At 41.4% G+C, this 15,317-nt stretch overlaps 2 non-coding genes across 2 annotated transcripts; one reads left to right on the top strand and one right to left on the bottom strand.

The window, feature by feature from the left end:
- Nucleotides 1-4,480: 4,480 nt before the first annotated feature.
- trnas-gcu (transfer RNA serine (anticodon GCU)) lies at nucleotides 4,481-4,562 on the bottom strand. Its single transcript has one exon. It is a non-coding gene; the product is annotated as a tRNA-Ser (tRNA).
- A 1,398-nt stretch (nucleotides 4,563-5,960) lies between these two features.
- On the top strand, nucleotides 5,961-6,072 carry LOC125979068 (U5 spliceosomal RNA). The gene has a single exon (XR_007485194.1). It is a non-coding gene; the product is annotated as a U5 spliceosomal RNA (small nuclear RNA).
- The last annotated feature ends 9,245 nt before the right edge of the window (nucleotides 6,073-15,317 follow it).

Raw genomic sequence — 15,317 nt, 5'->3', positions numbered from 1 at the left:
GGAGAACCAGTAACACATGTAGAAGATGTGTGAACTGAGAAATTGAGAAGCGTTTTGGAAAGTAAGTCAAATTAAATAATGATGGAATCGTATGTAGTAAAGAACACATTCTCCCAAAAAGTTTGTCAAGGTGTGAGGCATGGGCGTTGCCAGGCCTCAAAAAGGGGGGGAGTGAGTAGGACAGATAGTGGAAGATAGTAATAATACAACACTTTATGACAATGAATTTTCGAATACATTTGGTGTTATATTGTGGTAATTTTTTTGTTCTGGTGTAGATAGGTTAGCAACACGAGAGATTTAGAGGTTCAAAAGAAAGACAGTTAAAAGAAAACATTTTTGATTTGGACAATTGCAGGCTAACAGGAACATGAGAACGATAAGAACTACGAGGTGGGATCCAATTTCATTGGGGAGATTGAGAATTCACAGCACCATACTCTAAGTCACATTTTTGAGCAAGCATGACAATAACATGTGATAGGTCAAGACATACAGATCAGGGCTTGATGTGGAAAGCAGACCTCGATGAGTTGATTTTCAATAATGATACTGAAGACAACATACTGTCCGATTAAATTGGAACTATAGATAGATAAAATGTAGCTCAAAAAAAAAAAAAATAGGATGAGTTGCAGGATTTACGATATAAAAACGAGACCTCCGTTATTAGAAGAATTTGAAGTTTGGTAAACAAACATTATCAGCAAATTGATGGAAGCAGCTACATTTGGAGATAGTCTTACAAGTGTTCAAACCAGCCTGTCATTCTCAGTGTCAGGGCCCCTGAAACCCAATCCAAGACTTCGCCTGCAGCCGTGAACAACCACAAAATGGTGCCTGGCTCTGAAGCACCTTTGACCTTTGGCGAAGGACAAGAAAAGACTGCTGTTGTGCTTGGAGGAGGACAAGTACACTCCAGAGGAAATACAACATCCTCGGGGACGAGAAAAGACAGTGGAAAGCGGAGGAACTCACAATGATGAAAATTGACTCATTTGAACAATGGACTCATTCAAGAGTGATGGATGGGGTCGCTCTGAAGCAACAACAAAAGAACACCAACTTGATAGGGTGAAGTGCGGCAAAAAGATATGGACTTGGAGTGTCTGACAACCAAATCGCACTCCTTGCTACGGCGTTCCCAAATTTGGTGGAGCTTGGTTCAAAGTGGAAGGGAGGTTCATTGTGCACTGAGTTTGACAGAACTGAGGAGATTTGATAAATAAATAAATAAAAATTTGAAAAATACGTAGGGCTACAGATTATAATCAGAGATTGAACGGATTTGGATAAAACAAATAGGCTAAAACGGTAGGAAACAAGAGCAAGATCTTATATTTTGGCTCATCAAGCTTAAGACGTAGAGGTCGAGTTCTATAAATTTTAGAACAGGACAGTTGGCAGTCAGGAGGAAGCTAGGTTGCTCAATGTACCTACTCAATACAATAGTAAGGTTTTTTATACCACAGTGGAGGTTGGATGGTCAGAAAGTTAGGTACGTTCAATTTTTGACATTCACACAGTCATGCATAGGAGTCACAAGGCGACAGTTAACAAGACAATGACTGCAATAGGGGCCACCTACGACTGCACCGACATGAAAAAGTAGAAGTGAGAGAGCAGAGTATGGGATTATATGCTAAAACGTCTTCTATACATTTACCAATAGGAGATTCTATCAAGAGAAGCTACATGAGAGATGGATTAGAATCTCTTTGTCTGCGTGGGTGCGTGTGTGTGTGTGTGTGTGTGTGTGTGTGTGTGTGTGTGTGTGTGTGTGTGTTCACACCCTGTGTGGGTGCGAGCGTGTGAGGACAAAGAAGGCATGGATAAGACAATCTCTTTTAAACCAGGAGGCAATAAATGGGAACGCCCCTGTCATAAATAGTTTTTGGTTAAAGGGAATCATTAGGAAGTGTTCAAACTCTTCCCGCAAACATTCCTATTTGCCAGTTAAATGGGCACTACAATTGACTACGAGAGTTGCAAACAACAGATGAAGAGCAGTCCTTGGCAGATTATATGATCAGGACGCTCAAACTGTGTCAAAGACAAATTTACTGCCGCTTGATCTTTCCTCCTCACAGGTCGACAACCCCATCAATCCAGGAGACTGGGTCTACATCGAGGTCATCAAAGGAAGGAACTGGGCCAGCCACGACGGGAGGGACCATTCCAAGTCTTGCTGACTACACATGTTGCACCCAAGGTTGCAGGACCCACAAATGCATTAACGACGACTGCTCTCCAGGAGGAAACTGGATGGGAGCTTTGGACATCACCGCTGTGTGCCAGGATGAGAGAGCCGTTTTCAAGGTGTAAGGGCTCTACTACCAACATGGCTGCACCATCGGACGGGACCTACTTCATCCAGAAGTTCAGAGGCACTGCCTCACCTGCATCCTATGAGTGCACGTGCCTGTTCAGTACGGATCATGGTTTTGTGGTCACAGGAGTTGTTCGATGCTGCCTGCCAACTGGACACGAGTGTGTGCGCCAGTGTGTGTGACAGACCTCACCTACAGACTAGAACATCAGCAGCTGACGAAAATGCGAGCACATATACAACTTCTTAGACGTGACAGATGTGATAATGATAATGAGACGTGGATTGCGTAGATGCTGTTCTGTTGAGCATGTTTTACAGAAACTTGATGATTTGACCATCGAAAATGCTTCGCAAGTGATGGATACAATGATGTACTGTTTCTGTGTTTTTCTTTTTATTTTTTATTGATAGCATTCTGGTCGTCTTAGGCAAAGGGACCGTGTAAGAATTTTCCTGCTAGTAACATCTGGCCAGCAGGTTTTTCGCTTACACAATAAGTTTGAGGTAATGCCTCATCTTCACTGGAAGGTGTTGCTATCATTGTTTGTTGTTTTTATTTTTACCATTCTACTTTCTTCATTATACGTATATATGTTTTTTTTTCTCTTGCTTATCGTTGTTGTTTGGGGTGGCATAATCATATGATAAATCAGGAGGGAGATGTTAGGGTTTTCAGGTTAGTTTGATCCTATGATTATGTTGGAATGTAGACTGTAATGATTAAATCAATCACGTCTGGCCCTCACAATGTAATAATTAAATCAATCACGTCTGGCCCTCACAATGCAGAGTCTGTTTCCCACAATAGTGTAAAACACCCCCTGCTCTGATCTTATCAGAGGCCGGGGGTTCACCAAACCTGTCCACTCCCACCCCCACTCTGTTCTTCCTAATAAATATGCCCTTGCAGGGAGGAGACTTTTAGACTTCATTCCTTCAACGAGTGAACTCTCCACCTGCAGGTGTCTAAAAGAACTTGCCTTGTCTTCCGTGTGGTTCTTGCAAAATAAGTTGGAGTGAGCAAATCTCTAACACCTCCCATCTCGCCCGCAAGGCAACCTCGATTGCCAGAGATGTGAGTCACCCGGCTCACTCTTTGTTTGACCTTCTGCCCTCTGGGAAGAGGTACAGGAGCCTGCGCTCCCGCACCACCAGACTCGCCAACAGCTTCTTTCTCCAGGCTGTTAGGGCCCTGAACTCGCTACCCCCTTCTGCGTAGCGTGCGGCACTGTTGCGCTATTTTCGGGAATGTCTGCTGTACGCGCACTTGCTCCTTTTTTTTCTGCTCCTCTTATTTATTTATTTATTTATTTATTTATTTATTTATATATTTATTTATTTATTTATTTATTTATTTATTTATTTATTTATTTATTTATTTATTTATTTATTTATTTATTTATTGTTGTGTTATTTATTCATTATTTATTCAGCACGCTTTTGTTATACTTGTTTACTTGTTTGTCTGTTGTGAGCCATGTCTTGTCATCGTGGGATAGGGGGGAACGAAATTTCGGTTTCTTTGTGTGTCTTTGGCATGTGGAGAAATTGACAATAAAGCTGACTTTGACTTTGACTCCACACAACGATAGACAACAGTGTTTCAAAGAAGAGCTCGTCCGGGAGTTTAACCCGGGCAATCAAAGAATCCTAGGCGAGAATCATTCCCCTGCACCAATGAGCCCCATAGTAGACCAGCTGACCCCATTACATTCCAGCAGAATTTCAAAGATTCTCCCAGAAGGTAAACTTAAAAACACATGGAAGAACACACACAGGTGAAAAAAATGTTTCCTGCTCAGCTTGTGGCCAAAGGAAGCTTGAAAAGACACACAACAACCCACACTGGTAAGAACCCTTTTTCCTGCTCAGTTTGTGGCCAAAGATTCTCTCAGAAGGTAAATTTAGAAACACATGCAAGAACACACACAGGTGAAAAGCCTTTTTCTTACTCAGTTTGTGGCCAAAGATTCTCAGAGATGGGAAACTTCAAAAGACACACAAGAACCCACACTGGTGAGAAAAACCTTTTGCCTGCTCAGTTTGTGGTCAAAGATTCTCAGAGAAGCGACAGTTCAAAACACATACACAGGTAAGAACCCTCTTTCCTGTTTAGTTTGTGGCAAATATTCTCTCAAAGCAAGCCTTCGACGAGGATGGGATTTGAACCCATGCGTGCAGAGCACAACGGATTAGCAATCCATCGCCTTAACCTCTCGGCCACCTCGTCTTGTGTTGATAAGTCATGTTACGTATGTTGTGCCAAGATACTTTGGATGTGAATGAACCCGACGAGGATGTGATATGAAATGATGAGTGGAGAGCACAATGGAGTAGCAACCCATCGCCTAAATATTTCAGCCATCGCATCTCATGCATGAGTTGAATAGGCGACGTGATATGGTATGTACGGTGTAGTATAAGCCGCAAGGTAAAATGATACGATACTTTAGATGTGTAACGAAGAAAAGGTAAGCCACAAAATAAGTGACACTGTAAACAAAGCAAAACGTTTTTTCAATGTTGTCTCACCCCAAATCTTTGGGATCATCGGATCTGCACAGTTGGATAGTTCCACCGACATTTTAACATCAACATTCTTTCATGGGTGTCTTGGCTGAAGATCCTAAAGAAAAGACCCTAAACTTATTGTATGCGATTGCATATTGGTCATGATCGTATAGTGTTGTGGCCGTAGCATCACCGGAACGAATCTGGGTCATGGCGTCAGTAAATTACCTTGCTGAATTTGTCCGTTGTTCACTGTTGCCAAACAGCCTTCTGTTGAACGCAGGCTTCCAGACATTACGTCCACCTATGTTTTAACATCAACTTTATTTCATAAAGTTCTTCCAAATTCATCTTGGTGAAACTCCCTCCCTCAGGTGTTCCCATCTTTTTTTAGGCCTGGCTGCCACGAGGCAGCGGTAGAAACAAAATATGACCCTGAAAGGGCACGCCCAAACCGGCTATGATATTAATCAAAATTCGTTCATCACTAAAATGCAGTCCTCAGGTCCATGTCATATTCGCTACCAATCGGAATGTAACGGACAGATTTATATTCAAATGTCAAATCTCGAACGCCACCGTCGCAGTGGAGGTGAATTACACTCCAAATTCACCTCCACTGCAACGACAAAAGCCTCAATTATTTGCGACACGAGAGATATAGAGCACTTCTGAAATTTGAGAAATCATTTGAGAAATTACGATCGTATTTTCTTTCCCGATTTGTGTCGTTATGAAATCACATGTTTTCAAATAAAACACAGAGATGGGATCATTTCCCATTCTCTGATATCAAAAGTACACGTACCAAGACATACAACTGTTTTTACCTTCAATACTCAAAATAGACGCCCAATCGCTGTTTGAAAGAATGTGTTCGATCAGGTACCTACAATCCTGTGCGCCAACAATGTTTTAAGTAAAAAAGACATTAATGAACACAAAATACTCGTTCGTTTAAACCTTCTATTTAGGTTGAGGCCTTCTAAGTATAGTAAATCTATGAACGTCTATTGTTTGTATTAGAAGGAATGGTTGCTGCAATTTGAGTGTGAGACCGCCTGTGAATTTGGTGAGACCAGCAGTGGGGTGGCCCGTTTTCACCCAGATTATCAGCTCATTCTTTTTTCTCTTCAGATCGAATAAATCGTTCGCCTTTTACTAAAGATTTCCGTGGGGAGGAACAATAAGAGTCTATCTCTAGCCATTCTCACCAACGGTTTGTTAGAATAGGCCTCTTTGGCACATGTGTTTAGCTGGGTAGCTTGAGCTATGCCGTTATATCGCTGCAACCCTTCTCTTGCTTTATTAGCTTTCTCTTCTCTATGACACCCTTTGCACATATGTAGAATTCGCTCTCAGTTAAGACGACAAGGTCACACGTTATCATACAGATTAGGCAGAGTCGCCAGAGTAGTATAAGAGCAGGAACCTTGGCGCTGAGAGAGGGACCTTCTTTCGCATCTGGCAGAAAGGGCTCCACAGCTGTGCATCGATCATTCTGGCATACATTAAAGAGTTAAACTGTGAAGGCTGCCTCTTGGTAATTGCTGTTAGCATATCGAGCATTAAAGATAAAGAACCGGGAACAAACCTAGCAGGTTACAGTACGGAACAGAGTGCTGCTCTTCTGGGCACTAATAAATCGGCAAGCTTGTCTGCTGACTTATTTGTTCACTCTTCTTCACCCGCAGTAATGCATGTAGTTCACGAGGCATATATGTGTCCCCTTTCAGCAGTCTCTATCCAAATACACAGTGTAGGTACCTATTAAAAGGGTAGTCCCGATGAACATGAAAGGCAAAGATTGATCATTCGCAAAGAACTTTCCATGGTCATCATATGTACGAAAGAGTTGGGCCAGAAGACTAGAGCGGAACTTATGCAGAAGTGCATGGACACCACCTTGTTGAAAGAATAAAACCAACACAATGCATGAATTCACGACAAATGATATACCAGCAAATCAGTAGTACTTCTGCTGTTGCCTTTGCGAGACCAGTTCAGATATGCGTTATCACGAATTTATAAATCAGGTGTGTTCGGACCTCCGCAGTGGAGGGAGGCTCTGCTAAACCCCTGAGACCGACTCACCGAACCCCTAGAGTTTGACCGAATCCAGGTTAAGAACCACGGGTTCAGAGGCTGTTATTTCTGCAAAAGGAGGAACTACTAAATATTGATGTCATTTTTCTGTTGGGGTTTCCAAATGTATGCGCCTGCCTACTTTTGTTTAAATAATGATTGTACACTGTCTGCAAATCCTATAAACTTCATTTCAATTCTCAAATATCACTGTGTTGATCACTGCCGTCATCGGCCATGCATGGATTCGGGCCATCTGATTGGTTCCTTTGCCCCCCCCCCCCTCCCCCATACACACACAGGAATTGGTTAGGACTTGATTAGTAAGTGTTAGGAATCGTTTTGGCTGTCCGTTCAGAGCAAGGAACGAGCCACTAGCCCCACGGGAAGTTGTCATTTTCTGTAAGCTTGCGTGTATGTAAATTTGTCATGGTCCAACGTAAGACTGTTGAGGGTGAATAAAAAATAACTGCAACAAGTTCATTCGGCTATTAACCAGATTCAAACTGGGGTTGCAGCCGCCTCAATGCTATATTATGGCCAACATGCAGTTGCATGTTTAGGGTCTTTTCTCTAGGATCTTCAGCCACGACACTCAAGCAGACCATGAAAGATTGTTGATGTTAAAATGTTGGTGGAACTATCCAATAACTACGCAGATCCGATGATCCCTAAGTCTCGAGATGAGACAAAATTGGAAAGACTATTGGTTGACAGTGTCTGTGAGTTACTTCAACCCAATAGTTCACAGAAATTACACATAGCTAATGTTGACCACAAAATGGCATGTGAGCTGGCCAGGAGTCCTGGAATCTTCTGATCTGTAGACAGATGTGTTCGTTATCCATTGCTCCACGAGCCCCACGGGAATATGTGGCTTGTAAGCTTTTGCAAAAATGAAAAAAAAAATAAAAAATGGGTGACATTATTTGAATACGCCATGATGCTTTATCCATTGCGCCACTCGCCCTACAAGTTAAGGCTATCGACCGCAAACGTGTGGAAAATCGTCATTGTCCAAAAGATGGCTGTTTAGCAATAGTAAGAAAGGGACAAATTCCACACAGTAATTGGAGTGTGCCATGACTCGGATTCGAACCAGGGTTGCTGCGGCCACAACGCAGAGTACTAACCACTATACGATGATGGCCAACATGTGCATCTTATTAACGCTACTGCATACAGGCCATGATCGTGTAGTGGTTAATGTTCGATTCGAATCCGGGTTATGGTATAATCAAATGACCTTGTTGAATTTGTCTGCTGGTCACTGTTGCTAAACAGCCTTCCTTTGGACAATGACAGTTTTCCACACAAGTTTACAGTCGATACAGTCTTGTAGGGTGAGTGGCGCAATGGATGACACATGACGGCAGATTCAAGTGATGAGAATCGAAACAACAGATTCAAGAGACCCAAGGTAAATGAACACAACCCGTTTTGTTTCAATTGACAGCCCATGTGACATGCACCTCAGATGAAATGGGGCTAGTTGATCAACAGCAATGTTTTAACGAAGGGATCATCTGGGAGTTAAACCCCAGACCTCTCACACCCAAAGCAAGATTCATACCCCTAGACCACTGGTGTCAAACTCGAGGCCCGGGGGCCAGTTATGGCCCACCGTATCATTTTCTGTGGCCCGCAACGACAAATTGTGCATTAAATCTATGTCATACTAACATTGCAAATTGTCGGAACTTTTAAGAATCTTCTTAAAATTATTTTTGAAATATGTGAAAAGTTTCCACGAGTCTGATTTGAAAAAGCAATTATTTGTCAGTTTGTTTTGTAGCTTATACTGTATATAATATGAGGCGTTTATTTATTTGGGTTGACAGTCATAATGGCCCGTCGAGGGAAACTTTGACTACAATGTGGCCCGCGACAAAAATGAGTTTGACACCCATGCCCTAGACCAACGAGCCTCAAAGAAAGCTTGCAGACCATGTTACATTCTGTGTAACATTGGCCTGTCAAACACTCCACACAACGATAGACAACAGTGTTTCAAAGAAGAGCCCGTCCGGGAGTTTTACCCGGGTAATCAAAGAACCCTAGGCAAGAATCATTCCCCTGCACCAATGAGCCCCATACTAGACCAGCTGACCCTATTATATTCCGATTCGTAGCCCATGTGACATGGACCTGAAGACTGAATGTCAGTGATTTAAGTCAAGTCAACAAGTCCGATGTCAGCGGCGCGTTGCAGTTCAAATTTTGCTACAGGCCCATATAACAATATATAAACTATGTATGAAATAACAAAAATATAAACAACTATTTTATCGAACCATGCATGTCACTCCAAATCAATAAATCCATCAGAATCTTCGTCTTCCGTGTCACTTGAGAAAAAAAAAAAAGAAAAAAAAATTGACGCCGGAAAGAATACGTGTGCCACGGACGTCAGACTAGATATATCAAATAAATGTAATATAAACATCAATTTTAACAAACCATCCGTGTCACTCCAAATCATTAAATCCACCGGAATATTCATCCTATGTGTAAAAAAAAACCCAAAATAAACAGCTGTCGATTCCGGACCTACGTGCGGCGCTGATGTCAGCCTCATTTTCAGTTGGCGGCTCCAATTATTCCACAGATCTACATATATAACTATATCGTAGCGTTACAGAAGTACCAGGCAAGACGTGGGTTTGGTAACAGGCCGGCTCTTTATTTCACAAATCAAGAGCTCAACATGTGAGCCAACACACGCAAGCGCCCAGGATCGCTCTTTCCGCCCCCCCCACGCCCTGCTGCCTTCACGGCCTCCCTAAAAAATCGGAAACTACTGAAGTCTAACAACATACACGTTGCTACTCTAAATAAACTACATATCAAATAACTATAAAATAAATAACAAGTTTATCGAATAATCTGTATAACTCCAAATCACTAAATCTCCCGACTTCGGAAGTCAGTAAATGGAACTCATTGTCAGTGAGGCTCCAATTATTCCACAGCCATAGTGCCCCCTCATGCGGTTAAAAAGTGAAAATAACATGTGAAGTGATCAACTATACTAGTAAATAAGTAAAGTGTTAATGATAAAGTAAAAATTTGTGAAAAAATTCACATATAAGTCGCTCCTGAGTAAAAGTCGCCCCCCCACCCAAAGTATGAAAAAAAACCTCGACTTATAGTCCGAAACATACGGTGTATAAATGTGTTATTTATTTATATAAAGGCCGGTCCACGAAAATATTTCTGACACGTAACCGGTCCGTGGCACAAAAGAGGTTGGGGACCACTGATTTAGTAGAAGGTGGCTACAGATGAAAGTTTCAGTTCAATTTGAAAAACTTACAGGTCACTCAAGTTCAGACGCACGCACAACCAATGCAGCTATATAATAACTCTGCTGCAAACATAGGTTAACGCACTTGGGTTGAAAAGCGAACCCCGGTCTTTCACGCAACAAGCAGAGATACTATTCACGATACTAACGAGGAACATGCCCTGTGTTGGGGCAAGATGCACTGCTTGGCGGAAGAAAGGAAAGGGAGGGGACAGAAAGGAGAACGCTCACGGAACACATGCGCATATACCTATTATGTGGATTTTAACCATCTGTAAAGGTTTCTAAAACAGTACTGAAATGGGACAATCTGCTGGTCTGGTTCATATATACCTGCCTTCAAGTTTAGAGGGCACTACCTTTAGGGGGAGCATTGAAGGTTAGGGTTAAATGTGAGGGGGTTACCGTTAGCGAGTTAGCAGGTTAGGGGTTAATTATTAGGGTTTGGTTATTATTAGGGTTTTAGAGTTAGCGTTAGGGCTTGAAGTTAGGGAATTAGGAGCATTAGGCCAACCAGATTCCATTTATTCCATTAATCACTGACATTCAGTCTTCAGGTCCATGTCACATGGGCTACCAATCGGAATGTAACGGGGTCAGCTGGTCGACTATGGGGCTCATTGGTACAGGGGAATGATTCTTCCATGATTCTTGCTTTGGGTGCATGATTGCCTGGGTTTAGCTCCCGGACAAGCTCCTCTTGCAAACACTGTTGTCTATCATTATGTGGAGCGTTTGACAGGCCAACGTTACACGGAATGTAACATGGTCCGCAAGCCCTCATTCTTGTTCGTTGGTCCAAGGGTATGATTCTCGCTTTGGGTGTGGGAGGTCCTGGGTTCAACTCCCAGACGAACCCTTCTTTAAAACATTGCTGTTGATCAACTAGCCCAATTTAATCTTGGGGGCTAGCCCGAATCCATACACGGTGGATGGCGACAGTGATATTTGAGAAGTGAAAAGAAGTTTATTGGATTTGCAGACAGTGTGCAATCATTATTTCAACAAAGGTAGGCAGGTACATAAATTTAGTAGATCCTCCTTTTGCAGAAATAACAGCCTCTAGACCAGTGGTTCTTAACCTGGGTTCGGTCAAACCCTGGGGGTTCGGTGAGTGGTTTTCAGGGGTTCGACAGAGCCTCCACTGCAGAGGTCCGAACACACTTGATTTATATATCCACATATCTGAACTGGTCTCGCAAAGGCAAAAGCAGAAGTCACACTGATTTGCTGGTATGTCATTTGTTGTGAATTCATGCATTGTGTTTGTTTTATTCTTTGAACAAGGTGATGTTTATGCACGGCTCATTTTGTGCACCAGTAAAAACATCTCTGTCTTGAAAAAAAAAATAAAAAATCACTAAAGAGGGGTTTGGTGAATGCGCATATGAAACTGCTGGGGTTTGGTACCGCCAACAAGGTTAAGAACCACTGCTCTAGATACTTCCTAAAGCTTCTATAGCTGCTTCTAATGTGAGTGTGGATTCTGGTTGAAGGTATATTGGACCATTCTTCTTGACAAATCTGTAACTCCCATGAACTTCATTTCACTTTTCAAATATCTTTGTCTCTGTCCGTTATATGATATATTTAACTGATATTGCTGATCTGAACAGCCAATGATTTATAAAGGAAAATCTTGAAATTGATTTTGCATAGTAATGAAACTTTTGCATATGACCGTATATGACCAAAGGGTTGAGGTCCAACCGAGACTTGAGCTGGGATCACTGGTTTCAGAGTTGAGTGTTCAAGGAACCCTCAGGTGTATAGAAGCATAGGCTTTCATGGGGCAGCACACAAGCAACCATTTCACAATTTCTACCCAGCTATATGACAATATATTTGAGGTCCCACCAAGACTTGAACTCAGAATGCTGGATTCAGTGTCCAGAGTACTTACCATTACACTATGGAACCCTGGCAGTGACAGAAGGAGGGGCATCATTTTTCTAAGCACAATGCACTCTCTAAGGCGCTCATTTTACTAAACTGACAAAATTAGTGGAAGCAGTGATTACACACTCATAGTGCTGTACACAATGTACTGGATTGGAATTTCCAAATTTTTGTTCCAGACAAATGACTACAAATTGTAAGTTCCACCAAGACCTGAGCTTGTATTGCTAGATTCAGAGTGCTCACAATCACACCATGCCAACATTATATGGTAATCTAGAAGAGCATTAGCTTTCGAACCATCCAAGATCTAAAGTAAGTTCCACCAGTTGACATTGTAACTCGGAGAACATGTGATTACTTTATCAAATACTATTTGACCAATTATTTGAGGTACCACTGAAACTTAAAACTCGGATCACTGGATTCAGAGTCCAGAGTGCTAACCATTACACCATGGAATAGACACACACACACGTACTCACACTTACACACACGCGCGCACGCACGCACGCGCACACACACACACACACACACACACACACACACACACACACACACACACACACACACATACACGCAAAGCGGCATCACAGGGGACCCATGGTAGTATCCTGTTGACAGGGGACTTTAGGTTCCAGTCGTTTTAACAGTACACAGACACAACAGAAATATTATTTTGAAGATATTTGGTCATAATATTACTGAAAAAAACCCAAAATGTTTTGATTTGAGGAAATTACAAACAGGGGACGTTCCTCCTTGAGTGACGTTTACATCTCAAAGGGAGGACATCCATGTACTGCAGTAGAGCTGCCTGTATTCATTGTTTCACAAATGGATTGCTAATAGCTTGTTAAGCAAAACAGAAAAACATTTTAAAGTCCTTTCTGACTTTAATATTGTCAAAAAATACAGTCAATACAGACAAGCAAAATGTTAAATACTAATAATAAATTGATTTTGATTTTTACGTATTCAAGAGGGCATTTCTCTTTTAAAAAAAGAGAAAAAAAGTTTGCTGTAGAAGCAAACAGGTAGAGTGGATTCGTGTTTATTATTATATTTAATAAATACCAACGTTTTCATGCAGGTCATATCATATTATTTTTGTTGTATTTATCCGCCACACCTCAAAGACCGGTCCTTGAAAATATTGTCTGACATTAAACCGGTCCGTGGTGCAAAAAAGGTTGGGGACCGCTGCCTTAGGCAGCCTTTCAGACTCAGCTTTAGTGAAGTTTCCAGCTTAACATTGTAGGTGATTAATTAAGTTAATTATACCCTTAAAAAGAAATAAACACTAAATTAAATGTGTGTTTTAAAGGAAATACTTCAGAAATACTTCAGGAGATTTATACTTTTAAAAATTAAGAAAAACAGAAGATCATTTTGAGCTCTTTCATGAATCTATTATAGTCAAAAAATGCACGGATTGGACATACAAATTGTGTTTACCTGTTGCCTTTATCTGACAAAGCTTTCTGACATTTAATTTTTGCTGGTACAGTGTCTTTCTATCATACAGGGGACTTGCGCGAAGTTTATATAGTAAAGCGGGGACATGCGCATTGTGAAATGTCAGACAAACAAAATATTACACACTCTGCTTACAAGCTGATTTTTTTTCATACTGAATAGGGCACTTTTCTGTCCATACAAATAATGCATATAGCTGACATTTCCGACATCTCATTTTTGCTGGTACATTGTCAAGACAGGTTGACTTGTGCGAAGTTTATATATTAAAGAGGGTACGTGTGCATTGTAAAATGTTCCGACAAACAAAATATTACACACTCTGCTTTCAAGCTGATTTTTGCAGACTGAATAGGGCACTTTTCTGTCCATACAAATAATGTACATACCTGACATTTCTGACATGTTATTTTTGCTGGTACAATGTCATCCTATCATAGAGGTTGACTTGCGCGAAGTTTATATATTAAAGAGGGGACATGTGCATTGTAAAATGTTCAAGACAAACAAAATATTACACACTCTGCTTTGTTGAATTTCAAGCTGATTTATACTTATTGAATAGGGCACTTTTCCGACATTTCATTTTTTGCTGGTGCGATGTCTTCCTATCCTAGAGGGGACTTGTGCGAAGTTTATATATTAAACAGGGTACGTGTGCATTGTGAAATGTTCAGACAAACAAAATATTACACACTCTGCTTTCAAGCTGATTTTTGCAGACTGAATAGGGCACTTTTCTGTCCATACAAATAATGTACATACCTGACATTTCTGACATGTTATTTTTGCTGGTACAATGTCATCCTATCATAGAGGTTGACTTGCGCGAAGTTTATATATTAAAGAGGGGACATGTGCATTGTAAAATGTTCAAGACAAACAAAATATTACACACTCTGCTTTATTGAATTTCAAGCTGATTTATACTTATTGAATAGGGCACTTTTCCGACATTTCATTTTTTGTTGGTGCGATGTTTTCCTATCGTAGAGGGGACTTGCGCAAAGTTTATATATTGAAGAGGGGACATTTGCATCGTAAAATCTTTACATATGTTAGCATGTGTTATGTTAGAAGGGTGCCGGTTCAATTCCCCCGCTGACCCTCCCTGTTTGCATGTTCTCTCCGAGGCTTCAGGGATTTGCTCCGGGTACTCCGGTTTTCTCCCACATCCCTAAAACATGCTTGATAAAGCCGATTGAGCACTCCAAATTTCCCCAAGGTGGGACTGCGAGTGCGGATGGTTGGTTGTTTCTGTGTGCCCTGCGATTGGCTGGAAACCGGTTGAGGGTGTCTCCCGCCTACTGCTGGAAAGGCTCCAGCACGCCCGTGACCGCCATTGCGACAAAATGGTGCAGAAAATGGATGGATGAATTTTTACATATTGAAGAGGGGACTTTTATGTACAACAGTGTTAATTGCAAGTGTGTATTTAGTCGTTAGACTACAATGCTATTTAGTCTTAGTTTTATGTCAGTCATCTGGACTCTTTTAGTCTTAGTCTAGTTTTAGTCGACTAAATATAAATTCTAGTCTTAGTCGACTAAATGGTTCTCCAGAATTCCCAGTCACTGGAAATATCAATCACGCTGGTTGTTGGATTTGGTCCACAATTAGGAAAGCGTGCTATCCGCGCCTCACGGCAAAACCCATAGCCAATCACCTGTTATCCAATGTATTCACTGCATGCTCCTTTTATTT

This window comes from Syngnathus scovelli, chromosome 12 (genome assembly GCF_024217435.2).
Source record: "Syngnathus scovelli strain Florida chromosome 12, RoL_Ssco_1.2, whole genome shotgun sequence".
Classification (NCBI taxonomy): Eukaryota; Metazoa; Chordata; class Actinopteri; order Syngnathiformes; family Syngnathidae; genus Syngnathus; species Syngnathus scovelli.
This window is presented reverse-complemented; position numbering and strand designations above follow the sequence as displayed.